The sequence below is a fragment of the Euprymna scolopes genome, chromosome 6 (genome assembly GCF_053919585.1).
Source record: "Euprymna scolopes isolate OS-2025 chromosome 6, ASM5391958v1, whole genome shotgun sequence".
Lineage (NCBI taxonomy): Eukaryota > Metazoa > Mollusca > Cephalopoda > Sepiida > Sepiolidae > Euprymna > Euprymna scolopes.
In genome coordinates this window covers 98874171-98893795 of record NC_136487.1, presented here as the reverse complement: position 1 = coordinate 98893795, position 19625 = coordinate 98874171, and the positions used below count along the sequence as shown (strand labels likewise).

Genomic DNA, 19625 nt, shown 5'->3' with positions numbered 1-19625 from the left:
TGAAGACGATCATTTGTAGCCGACATGGAAGCAGCCCTGTTGGAATGTGATCCACAAATGGAAAGTTCCTTGAAAGAAACTCTGTTCATGAAAATTTAGTTTAATGTAACAAAAAAAAACACGTTAATTGGTCTTGTGGTAGAGTTATTAGCTATGAAAGCTTTACACCAGGTGACCAGAGACTGAAACTTCCATAAAAATATCAATATGATAGACACATGCTAGCAACTTCCCCTCTTTATGAAAACGACTGTAAAGAACAGATATTGTCTGACTATATTACGGAGACTATTTTGTATTCTGTCAAGCCATGATCAGTGTCTCTGAGCACTATCTTCTCAGTCTTAATAGCAATACTACATCTTCAAGCATATCTAATTAAGGCAATTATATCATGGGTCAGCTAATTTCTGGTACATAGGATGACCAAATTATGTTATCTCAGTAACCACAGCAACAAATTCAGTATAAGTTGTTTTCATTTTAGATCTGTTTGATTGAATTTAGAGTTCAAAACAATTAAAGTGTGTCCTATTATTATCTTAGAATGGGGTTTCCAACTAATATGCTATTTAAACAAGCTTTTATTGATTATTGCTAAGAGATGTCTTGAGTTTTACAGAAAAGATATTCTCATACTATTTCAGGATACTTTTAATTTAAATTAATTTATAAAAAGTAACTTGTATCTACACCCTTCCAATTTAACCATGAGCCCTATAAGCTGTACAGAAAATGAAATCGCATTATATGTTAACATATATTCTCATCAACCACAGTTTCAAACAAATTCTTTATTTACTAAGCTATATACTGTCTACAAATACTGCAATACTGCGTTTAATCGATATTAGAAATAATGTAAAGCAACTTTAAAAACACCAGAAATAATGATACATTAACATTTATCAATAATGATAAAATAAAAGTTACACAGACGATAATAATGACTTAAAACTCCTTATAATAATGGATAAATATTAAGTATGTCAACATATAAATAGGAATAACAATAAATTCTTGCTTGAAAAATATTCAAGTTATGTAATTGTAGAGTACAAAACAAGTGTCCATTAATTAATGAATGTTAAACAGTTAATGTAATAAAAACAAGTGTAAATGATAATATTTATAGTGAAAAGAAAGCATAAACAGTAAAATAAATTCAAGAGATAATTATTACGCGAAACGATTTAGAAGACCTAATATATATGTGGGAACAGTCGCCGCAAAAAAACAAAAAAACCCATCAGTTCTAATATTAACTGGGAAGGATATTCGCAATATAAATAGTAAAGTATGTTTAAGAGAAAATGTCAAATTATATACTTCAAAAGTCAACTTAAGTTATTACATAAAAGCAATGATTTATAGCTAAGTGCAGACATAAAAATAAATATTTACTTTGCTATTTAAGATTAAATTGCAATTAATAAAAACAATTGTTGAGAGGAGCCTGGTTAAAAAAATTCCTTGAACTTAAACATAAAGAAAACATGCAAGAAATCCACCATGTCTAAAATATTAAGCTAAATACAATTTCATGTGATTTAGTACATCTTCATCATTATCTTAGGATAATCTTAATCATTGCAGTTATCACTGGAGCAACTAGACTCATAAAAAGTCAATTTAAAAACTATCTAGCAAATATGTCAAGTAACCCAAATGCAAGAGATATAGATATCGAAAAAATATAGATACGCATAATAGATTGAAGAGGATAGACAGAATGAAAATCACATACTGATTGGAATTGAACCAACGAACTATAGCTATCATCTGTTTGTCAACTATGTAGAATTGTCAACTATGTAGAATTGTCAACTATGTAGAATGTCAATTTAGTTTTTATCCAAACTTTACGCAAATAACATCTGTGAAGGTTATGTCCGTAAAAAGTTTAATTTATTTTCATTCGTCACAAACAATTTCAATTTAATTTTAAAGCATGATTCGCATTGTTAAAAATATTTTACTGCATCAAATAGTTTAGTTTGAAATAATTTCGGAAAAAATTATGACTATCAAATTATTTAATTTTATTAAAAGTGTCAAATGTATTTCAACGTAATTATATATGATATAGGCATAACACTAATTTTCGACACCCATAACAAAAAATTCAAGTAAAATAATAAAAAAATTAATCTATCATAATTTATACTCTATATTGAAGAAGGGTATATACATTATTTATTTTACACTTTATAAAACCGGCGAATTTTGAGTCGAACATCGCAAAATGACAAATCCTTTTAAAAAACGACAAAAAATCCAAATGGCTCTAAAATATTTGAAAATACAAGAAAACTGGTCCAATTAAACATTAAAAATATAGAGAAAAAATATAGTACAAATATCCATTTCTGCTGTTAAAATTTTCGTTCAATCATTAGTCAACAGTAAAATAGTAAAAGCCTTTGGATTGAAATATGGTGAAATAATTATTAAATTTTTGTATATCAAAAAATTTCACATCTGAAACATAGAACAGTTACTATTTCCTTAACTACGGAAGCAACTAACTAGAACTTTCTTCGTTTGTTAAGAAATTAAAAAAAGCATTATTGAAACACGTTAAGCAATATTTTGCATAAAGTAACCACATTTCGTTTTTTAAATACGTGTATTTATTTCTAATCATAAGATTACAAAATAATACATTTTTATTTTTGTTTTTAGAAAATATTTGTCATTTGACAAAACAGAAAGTAAATTCATAAAAATATTTTTCAAAATCTTAATTTATAGCCTGAAAAAAGAAATATTTAAATTATTTTACGAAATTCCTCTTTATTCTAGCAAATAATAATTTTTAATTCTTGAATTAAAGTACCTCGCTAAAATAATGTTATTTAGAGAGCCATTCTTAACACCTGGAGGGCGTTTCATCAGAAACATTTTTCTAATGAAAACATTTTTACAACTAGTGAGTCACTTTAAAGTTTGCGGAATCGCATCGAAAAGCCCTGAGTTTATTTCATACTTTTTTTGCTTCGTAGACGTACTGGCATCTTCACTGAATTCAAAACAACTTACAGCGAGATATGAAAATTTAACAGTTTAGAATCAAGCGACAAGGGCAACGCAATCAAAATGCGCTGAATTTTCCATATTGGTTTACCATACACAAAATTATGCTCATATTGGTTTACCATACACAAAATTATGCTCATATTGGTTTACTATACACAAAATTATGTTCATATTGGTTTACCATACACAAAATTATGCTCATATTGGTTTACCATACACAAAATTATGCTCATATTGGTTTACTATACACAAAATTATGTTCATATTGGTTTACCATACACAAAATTATGCTCATATTGGTTTACTATACACAAAATTATGTTCATATTGGTTTACTATACACAAAATTATGCTCATATTGGTTTACTATACACAAAATTATGCTCATATTGGTTTACCATACACAAAATTATGCTCATATTGGTTTACTATACACAAAATTATGTTCATATTGGTTCACCATACACAAAATAATGCTCATATTGGTTTACCATACACAAAATTATGCTCATATTGGTTTACCATACACAAAATTATGCTCATATTGGTTTACCATACACAAAATTATGCTCATATTGGTTTACCATACACAAAATTATGCTCATATTGGTTTACCATACACAAAATTATGCTCATATTGGTTTACCATACACAAAATTATGCTCATATTGGTTTACCATACACAAAATTATATTCATATTGGTTTACCATACACAAAATTATGCTCATATTGGTTTACCATACACAAAATTATGTTCATATTGGTTTACTATACACAAAATTATGTTCATATTGGTTTACCATACACAAAATTATGTTCATATTGGTTTACCATACACACAATTATGCTCATATTGGTTTACCATACACAAAATTATGTTCATATTGGTTTACCATACACAAAATTATGCTCATATTGGTTTATCATACACAAAATTATGTTTATATTGGTTTACCATACACAAAATTATGTTCATATTGGTTTACCATACACAAAATTATGTTCGATTTTTAATATATTGTTTTATTTATTCATTGATCAAAAAACGGAATCCATTTTTTTTAAATTATTAACAGTAAGATTGTCTGTTTATTCATAATAAGTTACAAGAGCAAATCTTCCACATTTTTACATGAACTTTGAAAAATTCAATTATTATAAAAATTAAGAAATAATTTCGCAAATCTTTTAAAATTACACAGTTTAAAACCATCAAATGTTAATAATAAATCATTTTAAAAAATTGCAAAACCTTAAATAATTTTAATATATTTTTCCAAAAAATCGAGAATAATTGTATATATCAGCAACGTTTGTTACCAAAAATGAAATATATTATATTTCATCATTCCCGTATTCTTTAATGTGCAAAAAATAAAATAAAACTGATAAGCTGGCGTTTGGGGGATATTATAATTTTTTGCATATTATTTTATTTCAGTTTATATATAACTGAGCTTATTTTAATTAAGTCTATAAAAAATTAACGAAATTGGTTAACTACTTGATTTTTAAGAGAATTTTAAAAACCGCTTTGTTTACATTGTTTACGTCAAAATATATAAGAAATTAACGTTCAATTTTTCCATTTTTTCCCATTTTTGCTTTTTGGGAATGTGTAAAAAATTCACCGGTTTTACGGAGAATATTTTTCTTGAGAATACTACACACTTTTATTTTGCAAGTTTTTACTGTTATTATTTGACATAGGGGTAGAAATCCCGCCTTTACTATGGTCATACCTATTTATATGTTAATATTTGGTTTTAATAATCCTCTTACTACATAATGTTTCCAAAATAATATTTTATCTCACGCTATCTTTAAACCCTTTTTATAATAACTTAGCATGAACCCAATAAACAATAAAATGAATCTACTCAGAAGTTTCGACAGATTATTTTTGGCAAATACCTTTTTAAGTCTATAACTAAAAATATATTTACTAAAGAAAATTCCACATTTTTATTAAATATTTCCTCTTACACTGGCGATTTACTGGGTTGAGTCCGTCAGCGCAAAAAGGAAAATAAACAATAAAACTATTTTGCTCAGAGTCGATATTATTTTGGCAAATCCTTAAAGACAGGCAGTCTTTCAATCCAGTGTGCTACTTTTTAAAAGAAATTTCAAAATTTGTAAAAACAAAATAAACCCTTAACGACTGAGACAGTTATTTTTTTCAGGAGAGTGTGGCAAACCATTGTCTCAATTTTTTAGGATTTAATTCGACGTACATAAATCGTGTTTAATTTTTAGTTGTGCATAATAAGTAAACTAATCTAAAAATAAACTTTTATTTTTTACAAAGATTTTTAACGTAAAAAAGAAAAAATAGTGGGACAAAACAATTTAAAGATTTCAGTGTATATACTTATTCATCTATTTACTATTTAGAATATTTAAAAGAATAATTTTGCGTAAATACTTTTCATATGAATCTAAAAAGATATTTGCAAAAAAATAACCTCTCGACTGAAACTTGTGAGTAAATTAATTTTATTATTTATTTTAATAATACCACAACAGATTTTTACGATATTTTACGCTCACAAACCTAGTAGTTCGTCTGTGTCGCTTTTATAGCAAATCAGCAGCAGGAGCAAATAGTCGTACATAATTTAGTCGTAAATTTTTAGTGAAGCTCTTATGTAGACTAAATTTCGGTACGGCGTAAATGTACACTCGGCTCCTGCTGATACAAGCAACTTTACACATTGTTTTTATAAGCAGCAGGAGCAATCAGTTATACATTAGTCGGGTATAATTTTAGTCGTACAGTTTTAGTAAACCCCTTAAAAGTCCTATTCATTCAATTCATATTACGCTATTCAGGTCTATAAAATATGAATATGATCATGTGCTTGTCAACAAACTTACTTAAAAGTTGAATAGTTACAAAAATAACCGAAAAAGTCCTCATCGGCATTATTCAGCAGGAAATCTCAGGCGATCGGCAATAATCCAGATCACAAACGATAGGGTAATGTCTAAGAGGGTGCACCTGCTAGGACGGAACCAACCCATACCATATTGTGACAAAAGCACAATCTGCGCGCCGGTGTGGCAGCTCCTCTTTACCAAAATGATGTCAAGGACATATCTTCGCGGATGGTATGCTTTAATGTCGCTATTAACAACCGCCATATCATGTCGTGAAAAAAGGAACTGAGTCGGTAGAGGACATGTCACTGAAATAAATATAGATGATATCAACTAAAATAGAGAAACTGGACAGAAATACTATTAAACTAGCCAAAGAAACTAACAACACTGCCTAACGGGTGCATTATTTAAATTTGTTTCTCAATTTTCCTAAAACCTTTATGTGGATTTGCCGGGCAGTTTGTTTACTCGCTTTTCTATAATAAACACACCCACACAGACACAGACATAGACACCCACACTCACACACATAATTATATATATATATATATATATATATATATATATATATATATATATATATATATATATATATATATAGTGGTTCGGGTTCTTGCTAATGAAGCCATACATGCCTTCTGCTGTCGGTCTCTTGACTGGCGTTAATCGTGACACCCTGCACTGATGATTCCCAAAAGGATGAAACACTAGTGTCTGTAGATATTTAATAATTATTATAGTAAATAATAATAATAATAATAATAATAATAATAATATATATATATATATATTTGTCATCCACATACACTACCGTTTCGTTGTATCACAACTCATCAGAATTAGCACACTTTTCCCAACGCAAAACAAGTGTAATTATGCCAGTAACATAAAAACTTGCGTTCTGGTGGGGATGAAGGCGTTTTTGATATCCCTTAATTTTCTTAACAATTTCTCATACAGAATGTTGTCGAGATGCTTGTAAAAGTGGTAGTCGCTAGGTGAGAAGTCTGGAGAGTATGGCGAATGAGGCAGAATATCGAAGCCCAATTCTTTTAACTTTTACAGAGTCGGTTATACATACAGTCATTGTCGTGGAGGAGATTTGAACCTTTTTTGTTGACTAATGCTGAGTGTTGTTGTCGAATTTTCGGATGCATTTAATCTATTTGTTGACAGTATTTCTCCACCGTAATCGGTTCGCCTACATTAAAATAACTGTGATGAATGAGACCGGTAGCAGACCACCAAACATACCTTTTTGATCCACCTCTGGCTTAGGGAAGTGTCGTGGGGCTTTGTCGACGTGTAAAAATTGAACTGAGCGTCGTCAGTTGTGGTTCTTCTTGTCGGGTCGTTCTTATTGCGTAAAACATGAGAAGATGACACTTCATAACGGCGTTTTTTTTTAGTTGTCATTCAGTTCGTGGGGCCCATTTATTTATTCATTTTTCTTTTCTAGCTCTTTAAATTGGTTGAAAATCATCATATCCGTTACGTCTAATTCAGAAGCAACTTTTCGAACAGTTGTGCCGGGATTGGCTTCCACGGCTCTTAATTGATCGTTGTCAGTATCTTAATTGATCGTTGTCAGTATCTTAATTGATCGTTGTCAGTACTTTAATCGATCGTTGTCAGTATCTTAATCGATCGTTGTCAGTATCTTAATTGATCATTGTCAGTATCTTAATTGATCGTTGTCAGTATCTTAATTGATCGTTGTCAGTATCTTAATTGATCGTTGTCAGTATCTTAATTGATCGTTGTCAGTACCTTAATTGATCGTTGTCAGTATCTTAATCGATCGTTGTCAGTATCTTAATTGATCGTTGTCAGTATCTTAATTGATCGTTGTCAGTATCTTAATTGATCGTTGTCAGTACTTTAATCGATCGTTGTCAGTATCTTAATTGATCGTTGTCAGTATCTTAATCGATCGTTGTCAGTATCTTAATTGATCGTTGTCAGTACCTTAATTGATCGTTGTCAGTATCTTAATTGATCGTTGTCAGTATCTTAATCGATCGTTGTCAGTATCTTAATTGATCGTTGTCAGTATCTTAATTGATCGTTGTCAGTATCTTAATTGATCGTTGTCAGTATCTTAATTGATTGTTGTCAATATCTGATGGCGTACCACTATGCTCATCGTCTTCAAGATTCTCGTTGCTCTGCGTTCAGTAGTTGTTCCTGGGGCAAACGCTTCGTTGATATTGCAAGCTGTTTGACCAGTTTTTCTGCCTAGTTTAAATTGAAATAAGAAAACTGTGCGAATTTGCATTTTTCCATCTTTTATTCAATTTTCGTAAAAGAAGACATAATTGTTTTAAAACGATTGTAATTTAAACGATTAGATTATTCGGGAAATGCTCTTTAATATGATATATAAAGTTAAGGTATTATAACGAAAACTTATTTGAAAATACATCATTTGAAATCAAAAATAAAAATTCCGCTAGAATCTTCTTGTCTACCTGCTATATATAGTATGAAGATATATTCATGGGAACTAAGACATCCATGTTTCTTCTTCACAGGTAATCGTCAGACTTGCGATTCTTTTGCGAGGATGAACCTAGTTCAACTTAATTGCCCTTATTATATTTTCATACGACTTCTACTTCTACTTCTTCTCCTCCTCATCCTCTCCTCTTCCTCCTCCTACTAATACTACTAAGCTCTACTTACGTATTATATACCGTTAAATGAAAATCTATAAATATCATTCAAGGTTTTTCTCCTTATTTCTGCAACTGTTTGCCCCGTGAGTTGCAATGGCAGAGGGTCCCTCTCTATACTGCACAGAGTTTTATAATTACACCCCCAAACTCATCGAGTACATCCATTCAAATGACATGGCTCCTGTTAATGATGCTGTCTGCTAACATTTTCCAATTTTAATCACATTACACATCATTTAATAGATACTTGTCCGATTCCCTAACATTTTACGTCGCCCCTCCCATGAACTGCTTTCACTATGCAACTTCTGCTACACAAATTCGAAAGTTTAGATTGAGTAATCATGTGATCATTCGGTATGGACAGGAGCCATTACAACCAAATCATTCACTATGAACTGATGCCATGTCTAAAGCTGCCTAAGTTGGAAGCACTTAATATTTGACACAGGAATGCTCACCCTTGAATCTGAGAGAAGTATGTCATCCTCCATTCATTACTTTTTTTCTATTTTCACCCCCCCCCAAAGCACAGTGCCACTTTGATATAGAGGCATCGGAGACATAAGTTGTAGGGATACTATGTAGCGAGTTGAGCAGCAAGATGTCTATTCACATTAACTTGAACATGTCAGTACAGTTGGGAAAACAGGAATTAGGAAGGGAGTTCCAAAGTGTAGCAATTCTGGGAAAGAAACAATTAGAGTAGAAGGCTCTCTTACATCTACGTATCTCTACTGGGTAGGGTGGGATTTTGCTGATTTTCGGGTTTGTCGGGGGTATTTACATCGAGGGAGTACAAGTGTTGCATAATGGGGGTTTCATATTGAAGAAATATGACGTTGTGTTCATATTGGGCCAATATACATATAACAGTTATAATGATAGAGATGAGAGGGAGAGAGAAGACATTTAGACATATTCCTGTTCTGTGGATGTTTCTTATAGCATTTATTAGCGAGGGAGAGAGATACATATTCTTGGAAGGGTTACACAAAGTTCGTTATAAGATGTTTAACACATTACCTTTTAATTTGTGGAATGACGACACGAAGACAAACAGTTACAAAATATCGATGGTGATTATTTATCTCATTGGATCGGTCGAATGATGATGACGTCAGGAATTCACATTTGTTCTACATAGTTTAATCTTTCTACCCTTCACTTTCAAAGGGGCAGCTGACCACTGACTGCCAACTGACTGACTCCCCTGAACTCTGCTGACTGACTAGCAGAATCAACTCAACTGAAATTCGAACCCATAGAACTATATAGAGAATCGTCCTTTGCATAACACGTCAGAAGTGTTGTTTTTTCCAAACGTGACCAATTCACGTGGCTATGCACGTTTGTCCAAAACATACTTCTGCAAACAAAGAATCCTCTCCGAAGCCATTTTTTAACAATGTATTTTAAATTTGTATGGTTCATTCTTTTTGGCTGACATTTTTTTGTAAAAGAATGAACAATCATTTTTTTTTTTTACAATATAAACAATATCAAACTATTTATAATAGAATTTAACAATGTACCTTTTTAACATTCCGATTTCTAACATTCTATTTCTGAACCTTGCTTACAAGGTTCGAGTCTCGGCTTATCCTAATCTCATTTTCATTTATCTAATGTTCTTCTTATTTACATGGAAAGGGGAAGCCCTTTTTCCTGTAACACTAGGGCTTGTAGCTCCTCAGAGCATCCACCATTAAAATACCTGTAGAACAAGCAGGGGAATGCAACATTTCATCAATGGGACAGAGGTTGAAGCTTCGATGACAGTTGAGGACATATCAAGTTGGCGACTCTTTTTTGAACCCTATCCAAGAGCGAGAGACTAGAAGTATATGCACCAGCCCAAATATGACAATAATACTCCATATATATGCGAATCGTGGCCTTGTAAAGAGGACTTCAGAAGAGAATTCATTTATAGTGTACTGTGCCTTCAATGAACAGGAAAGCTACTGTCAGCCCCCCCCAAAAAAAGCAAAGAAACTATCTTTTTCTCGTTTCTCTGACAACACCTCGCAATTTGCCCCATTTTCTTGTTATAGTAGCACATTATTACGGGTTTATGCGCTACTTTCAATCTTTAATGACGTGTGGTTCTTGCCACTTAAAGCACCGAACAATTGATTCGATACAATGTTTTATGCACTGATTTCCTGAAACCGTTTAGCTCTCTGTGCAAAGCAACGTTTGAAGTGTCATCTATACATCGTCTGGAAATTCCATAATAGGTTTGTTTTGCTGTCTAACCAACTTCTCTTGCCCTTCGACAAGATTGGCAGAAACATGATTCTTCAATTCATTACAATTATTTTAGCTTTTCGTGTGCTTCAACGGATCTTTCAGTAAACACTTTTACTCGTCTTCATTCTAACAGTTTCTCATCAAACTTGCCTGCACATCCAATCTCAAGGTAAAAAGCTGTCTATAATTCGGTTGCCTGTATTTACTAATACGTCCTTTATAAAGTAGTTGTTCTCCACATATACAAATTAATGTGACTCATAAAATGTCTGTAACTAAAAACACGAATACATTTTTCACTGAAAAATGAATGCCCGACATGCGGAACATCCACGCACTTCGAAGGTGGTAAAACTTTATTTTCGTTTACATTGTTAGGGTAAGCAACATTTTAGTCATTTTAAACTACAAATTCTATCGAAGAGAAACCAATAAAATCAAAAATATATCATTTTAATCGATGAGATCAACTGAGAACAAAATAGTATGTCTAGAAATTTTTTGCTCAACTTCAAACAGTTTTAGATAAAAAACAGATTTGTGTTCTATGTTTTATGACGTGCACGTTTGTCACTTTTCTTATTTGATGTGTAATATTTAAAAATAATGCCTACAATGTTAATATAAACAATGATTTTGGTGTATATTTTCCAAAGCACATAGTCGTTTTGTTGTTATAAGTTTTGAAGGGTTATTTAAACGATGAATAAGCTTCAAATTAAATGAAACTTTGCAAATGATCTTATGCTATAATTAAATGTTCGAAACACAGCAATAAGAACGTTCTACGATAAACATTTACACAGTGAAAATATTCTTTGTTTAAAGAAAAGACATTTTTTTAAATATCAATTTTTTTAGGAACTTTTCATTTTTACTAATCGGTCAACACACATCAAAGCCAAAAGTCAATCGAAATCATAAATATTATAAATCGATGGATATTATAAAATAGGGGTTATAATAATATAATGGATTACTTGTGAATATGAGTCATGACAAGTATTGTTTAGACATTGGATTTGAAGACGGCTATCTGTAGGGAACTAATCATGTGTTCCACAAATGAATGGTAAACTAAATATTGGCATCGAATCAAATAATATTTATAAAAATAACAGGAAAGTAAAGAATAGCGACGTCTCTTTTGTGAGAAAAGGGGCTGTAACAGAAAAGACAGCAGCCCATAGGAACATGTTGGTAATAATCACTTGTAAAACTACAATAACTAATAATAAAACATTAGTAAAAGCAATGATCGCCATCAGGTTCGCTTCTTTATCATTGCACACGACACATGTACGCAGGGGCGCGCAAGTCGTTGCTCTTGTGTATATCACGCAGTTTTCTCCTCCTCCTCATCCTCCTCCTGCTTTCCCCTTCTTTCTTCCTCTCTGATCTCTCAGATTACCAAACTAGACAACAAAAATAGTTTCGCATGATAATAGTATCACTTCTTTTCGTTATATTCTAATGTTACTCTGTTTCTTTGTTTTTTTCTATAAAAGTTGTTACACTATTTAAAAAGCGTAATAAAAGGTTATTTTTAGTTTTCATATTTGTTTAGGTGTGGTTTTATTTGTGGGGAGGCAATCTGGGTGCAGACTTTTTGTTTCTCTCCGAACTAGACAAAACAACAACAGTCGAAAAATATGTTTTGTGTTTTGCTTGTTATTTTATTACAGTTATCGTAAAGCTTCTTTGAATTGTTGAGTGACTGAATGTATTTCCCTCTTTCTTTAGATCAACAAATTACCGAGCCAAGGGTGGTCTGAATAGAAAGCAATAACAATGATAATAATGATAAAATATTCATACAAATAATAATAATAATAATAATAATAATAATACAAATAATAATATTAATAATAATAATAATAATAATAATAATAATAAAAATAGAAGAAATGGAAAGCAAGTGTGAAAACAAAGAAAAAGAGAACAAATATGAGGTACCTGAAAACTTACATATCTCTAGACATTATAGCATTCTTAGATATTATAAAAAATCTTAGTGGAAAACATTAAAGCAGTATTTCTGTAGAAAAAACACTTATGACAAAACTTACAATCGCTGAGCACATCATAAGATCGTCAGACTCATAGTAAATATTAGCAACTACTTTTTTAGTCAAGGTTGTAGATAATGTCACAGTTTTAAGTTTTTAAAAATACGTACTTACTTAGAAATAATGGCAGTTAAGACTAGGTTGCCATAGAGGATCTCAAACGATCTACTGTAAACACCTTAATTGCAGCACATTAACACTCCACTCAATCAAACACTATATCGGCAAAATTGCAGAATCAGACATGTGCAAATTGTGTAATGTAAGGGAAGAAACCTTAATGTATATTCTATTAGAATGTATCAGGTTAGCACAATATCATTATAAAAATTAAAGACACGACAAGGTCATACATATACTACACTGGAATATATGCAAACTGTATAAACTGGATCACAATAAGAAACGGTATGAGCATAAGCCCGAAACAGAAGGAGACCGATAATATCAAAGTCATTTGTGACATCTGTATATAAACTGATAGTTGTTTGAATATTCCAAACTTAACTTACTACTTTCTAGACAAAAACAAGAGAACATTAAGAACTGTCCCTTTGGTAACAGAGTGTATGAGAAATAAAAGAAAAAATAAATATCAAAATCTGAAGTAGACTATGGAAATGTCAAGAAATCAAAGTAATTCCCATTGTAATCATAACTGAAAGCCACAATAAATGGCATAAACAGATTGACGAGAAAATATATTTTCTAATTCCTACAACAGAACGGCGCACATTTTAAGGTACAGTTTGAATGTCTTTAATAAAGTGCATTGACCTGATGTTCAAAAAACCTTACTATAAACACATAATGGTTCAAACTACTATGAAATAATAATAATAATAATAATAATAATAATAATAATAATAATAATAATAATAATAATAATAATAATAAAGTCACACTAATTGGAACGAATTGAGAGATGAAGTAAGATACACAGGAAACTTCATAAACTTGCAAAAGAAGACCTAGAAAACTTAGATTATAAAACAAGAAACTAATCTATAATGCTTTACGATGCGTTAAGCGACACCATGTAAAAAAAGTTGAATCGTTTAACATTACCTACCAAACACACTTTATTACATATATACATAAAACAAATAGGTTGATATACGATGTTAAGGATAGCGAAAAAACAGTCCTACACAAATATTGTCACTTAAAACAATTACAAAGTAAAACAGTAGGAGAAGCGGCTACTTAAGCTATTCATAATGCGGAACAAGTAACATGTACAATAGAAAACATGAAGATGCCTGCAAAAAGAATTTGAAAAGTGAAATGAAATCGTTAATGAAAACAATGTGGTTACAACTGGTTACATACAATCGAAAATAGAAAAGACTAAGATTTAGACTCTCTGGATACGCGCAAAAAAAAAGCATAATTGGTTTTGAAATGTAGTCTATCAAGACGTATACAGGAAGTGAAATTTCAACACACACACACACTGACCTGCATAGTACTGGAGAATGAAAGGCACACGATTGTATTAAAATATAAACAGACAAACACATTCATCCAAGCCATAATACACATCATAATGACAGTTTACATATGCAAACTCAATCGACCAAGAGTGAAGCTGAAAGAGACAGAACAGGTAGTGCAAAAACCAAATGACAGGCGAAATTGATTAACTGGAGCTAAAGTGAAATAATACGAGCTTAGACGCCTTAATACGCAATCGTCCAAGGATAGAATATAACAACCCGAGCAGGTAAAATAAAACTTGGTATACTTTTTAAAACGTCACAATATAAAACTTGGTATACTTTTTAAAACATCACAATATAAAACTTGATATACTTTTTAAAACGTCACAATATAAAACTTGGTATACTTTTTAAAACGTCACAATATAAAACTTGGTGTACTTTTTAAAACGTCACAATATAAAACTTGGTATACTTTTTAGAACGTCACAATATAAGGCAAAATACTAGAAATTAATATTCCGCCAAAATTCACAGTGGCATCAACATGACTTGAGAATACAGAAAATTGTTTACGAAGTTTTGAATATTGAATAACGGTTGAGTACAATTGCTCGTATAGATTTTACCATGGGTAATTGATTACGGGTCCATGTAACTTTGCTGTGAGATGAACACACGAAACTGAAAGAGTGATACTAACAAACGTAACCAGGTGAATCATGTGAGACGTGGACGAGAAATAAAGGTCAAATTTTTAATCTCAAAGATGTTTGGTCGCTCCAAGTGAACGGTCGCTGACAAAATGTAACGACAATAGCGCTTTAGAATCGCACGCGTCTATCTAGTTATTGGTAGGGCTGTGACAACAGAATATTTATTTCATTGTTTTGACTCTTGAGTATATATCCGTTAATATTTTATATGTGTTTTATGTAGAGTGATGTGGTTCTCGGTTGATTAACTGTGTCGGCTATATACTCGAGAGTCAAAAGAATAAAAAGAATATGCTGTTCACACAGCCCTAGTTATTATTTACTTATATTAATATACCTGTCTCTCTTTCCTACCCAAGAAGGTATACATTGTACTTGTGATTAATATTTTTCTCTCAATAAACCTGCATGTCTAGAATATGTTTTATGTTAATTCTTTCTCACTATAACGCAATGAACAAATTATACGCACTGCAATGAACTATGTGTGTTCTATTTACAGAAAACACGGTCCCGAGGAAGAAACAAGGAAGAATGAGCAACGCTGCGAAGAGTAAAGAATGATGAACAGCACAAAACATTTCATAATCGAAGAAGAAAAAAACAAACGGAAATGCCATCGACTGTAGAATATACTGAGATATTTTAGGGGCGAATTTGGACCTGTGGAAACTCCACAGCAGCATTTTTCCTATGTAATATATTGTTGCTGGGCATAATGTGAGCGTTCTATTCAGCATGAATGAAGGCACAATCATATTATTCTAGTTTTTTTTTATTAAAACTGTACTGCCCCCTTACTAAAATAATAACTTTGATATATTTCCTGGGCTGATTATTTCATTACAAACACACCGGTCAATTAACTCACATTTTTTTTATTTTTTCATAATTATTGAATACGTTACTATGTTCGACAATAATTTTGCATAATTTCAACCCACATTATCGCCTCTCCTTTTACTAAAATATTACATTTGATATATTGTATCGGTTGATTATTTTATAAAAAAAACACAACTATTAATTAACTCACATTTCATCATTTTTAATAATTCTTGGATATGGTACTAATTTTGACAATAATTTTTCATCATTTAAACTCACCATATAGCACACCTTACTAAAATAATAACTTTTATATATTTTATAGGCTGATTATTTCATTACAAACACACACATCAATCAACTCACATTTCATCATTTTTCGTAATTCTTGAATATGTTACTAATTTCGACAATATTTTTTTTAATTAAACCAACGTTGTCGCCCAACCTTACTAAAATAATAACTTTGATACATTTGCTGGGCTGATTATATCATTACAAACACACTAATTAATTAACCTCCATTTCATCATTTTTCATAATTCTTGGGTATGTTACTAATTTCGACAATTATTTATGATATGTTTCATAATTTCTACCCACATTATCGCCCTTCCCTCTTTACTAAATAATAACTTTGAAATATTGTCTAGGCTGATTATTTCCTTACAAACACACCAATCAATTAAGTAATATTTCATAATTTTTTCGTAATTCTTGGATATGTTACTAATTTGGACAATATTTTTTCATAATTTAAGCCCTCCTTATCTTCTTCCCCTTTACTTATATAATAACTTTGATATATTGTTTAGGCTAATTATGTTATTATAAACACACCAATCAATTAAATCACATTTCGTCATTTTTCGTAATTATTGGATATCTTATAATTTCGACAATAATTTTTTTGTAATTTAAACCGTCCTCGTCGCCCTCTCTTACTAAAAAATTACTTTGATATATTTTCTGGGCTGATAATTTCATAAACAACATAACTATCAATTAACTCACACTTCATAATTTTTATTAATTCTTTGATATGTTACTCAGTTCGACAATTATTTTTAATATTTTTAACCATATTATCAACCACTCCCTACAAACATAACTTTGACATATTATCTGGGATGATTATTTCATTTCAAACACACTAATCAATTAACTCACATTTCGTCATTTTTCATAATTCTTGGATATGTTACTAATGTCGACAATCATTTTTCATCATTTTAACCTACATCATCGCCCCACTTACTGAAATGATAACTTTGATATATTGTCTGGTCTGATTATTTCATTGCAAAAACACTAATGCATTAAATAACATATTATCATTTTTCATAATTCTTGGATATCTTACTAATTTTGACAATAATTTTTCATAATTTAAACCATCCTTATCGCCCTCTCTTAATTACATAATTCCTTTTATATATTTCCTGACCTGATTATTTTATTATAAACACACAATCGATTAAGTCACATTTTGTTCATAATCCTGCATATGTTATTAATTTCGACAATAATTTTTATAATGAAAAAAAAAACACATAATGCCTCTTCCTCCTACTTATATCAGATATTTGATATATTATCTGGGTTTATTATATCATTACAAACCCACCAATCAAATAACTAACATTTCATCATTTTTCATAATTCTTGGATATGCTACTAATGTTGACAATAATTTTCATAACTTTAACCTCCTATGTCGCTCCCCCTTACTTAAATAATAACTTCGATATATTGCCTGGGCAAATTATTTCATTACAAACAAATCAATCAATTCTGGGTATTCTCATAGTATATATGTTTCACCTATCTTATCCAATCCCAGCTGACGCCGCATATTCTGCTAATATATATCGGGTATATCCCAAACCCATTGCGAAACATATACATGAGATAATGTAATGTATAAATAGTGAACTGTTTCAGCCATTTCTGGGACCGACTTTATATCCCAAACCCACTGCTAAAAATATACATGAAATAATGTAATGTCTATATAGTAAACTGTTTCAGCCATTTCCGGGACTGACTTTATATCCCCAAACCAACTGTAAAAAATATACATGAAATAATATAATGTCCAAAAAGTAAACTGTTTACGCCATTTCCAGAACCGACTATATATCCCAAACCTACTGCTAAAAATATACATGAAATAATGTAATGTCTAATTAGTAAACTGCGTCTTGCCTATTTGACGGTCGTTGCCGGACTCTCCCCGTATTGGTGATTGATACCTTTATATATCTCACTCACCCACCTATGTTAATTAGTAGACGTCTCCACAACAATTATTATTATTATTATTATTATTATTATTATTATTATTATTATTATTATTATTATTATTATTCACTTACTAGGGGTTTTTATCAAAGAAAAATATATGGTGTTCCCTGAACAATTAGAGTCTTTAACCATCACTTTTTAGAGTGGGGAACTGCACGCCTGTGATTCATGTGTCTCCGCATTTAAGGGTTTACCTTAATATTTCAGCCGTTTTTATTATTGTTATCCGTTGTATTTTCTCCGTCGTCCCTCTGATTGCAATCTCTCCGATTTCTTTTTAAAAAGTCTTTCGAAGTGCTCCTAGTGTCTCTGCTATTAGTGGTGTTATCTTGGCGTTTTTTTTATCTTCCATATAGCTTTCCGCTCTCTAGCTAGTTCCGCGTATTTGCTCCGGGTCTCTATCTTCTTGATATTCACTCTGCATAAGTTCCCATTTGGTCCTGTCTATTCTTATATTCTTTTTTGGCTAGTTTGCTGCATTTTCTTATTATATGGTTTATTGTTTGGTTTCTTTGTCCACAGATTCTGCATTTACTGTTTTCTCGTGTTTTGTTGATCCTTTTTTTGCTATAGTTTTTTTCTGATAGCGTTCTCTTGTGCAACTGTGATTAGGGATTAAGTTTTTCTGTTAAAGTTTCCTTTTTGTAGCCATGTCCAAGAGTTTTCGTTAGTTTCATCTTTTGTCATCCTAATTAATCGTCCATGTTGCTGTTTCTCTTCCTATTTTTCTTTTCTCGCCTTATACCTTGTTTTTTCTTTTTTTCTGTTTTGTTCTGTTTTCATTATCTATTAGCGTGATAATTAATCTTTCGCTGTTCTGCTTTATGTCCCGCTCTTTTTTTCTTTTTATTTCTACACTCTTCTATACAAACCAACCCTGTTGCTCCGTCTCTATTTTCACGTGGAGTCGGTCAGTATTATCTTTTGGATGTAGTGCATTGTGCATAGTCATGAAGTTCTTGGCTTTTTGGTCAAATTGCCTTAGTTTTTCTCCAGTTCACCCTGTAAAATATCCGAAATATCTCACTAGTAACACTGTCCATGTGTTTATGCCTTTGATTATGTTCCAGCCCTACCAATAACTAGATAGATAGTTTAGTTTCTAAAAGTTTTCTTGTTTTTCTGTGGTATTCTTTGTCATTTTCTGTTTCATTTCTGTTGCTTTAATGGCGTCTACTTCAAGGACTCCCAGATACTTGTTGCTCACCTAGTGCCTTCATCTCCGTTTGGTTTGATAGTTCCATGCTTTCCGTTGCCTCCAGATTTCTCCTTCTCATAATTTGTAGTGCGAATTCCATTCAGATATCATGGCTAAAGATTCTAGTTGTTTTTATTATCATCTCTAGTTCCTTCTCGGTTTTTGTAAACAGTTTCAGGTCATCCATATACATTAGGTGTTTAAC

The 19625-nt window shown here is 31.2% G+C and overlaps 1 protein-coding gene across 7 annotated transcripts in view; it reads right to left on the bottom strand.

The window, feature by feature from the left end:
• LOC145277818 (protein shifted-like) overlaps positions 1-19625 on the bottom strand; it is a 593688-nt gene that overhangs the window by 232234 nt on the left and 341829 nt on the right. The gene's annotated exons all lie outside the window — the stretch shown is intronic.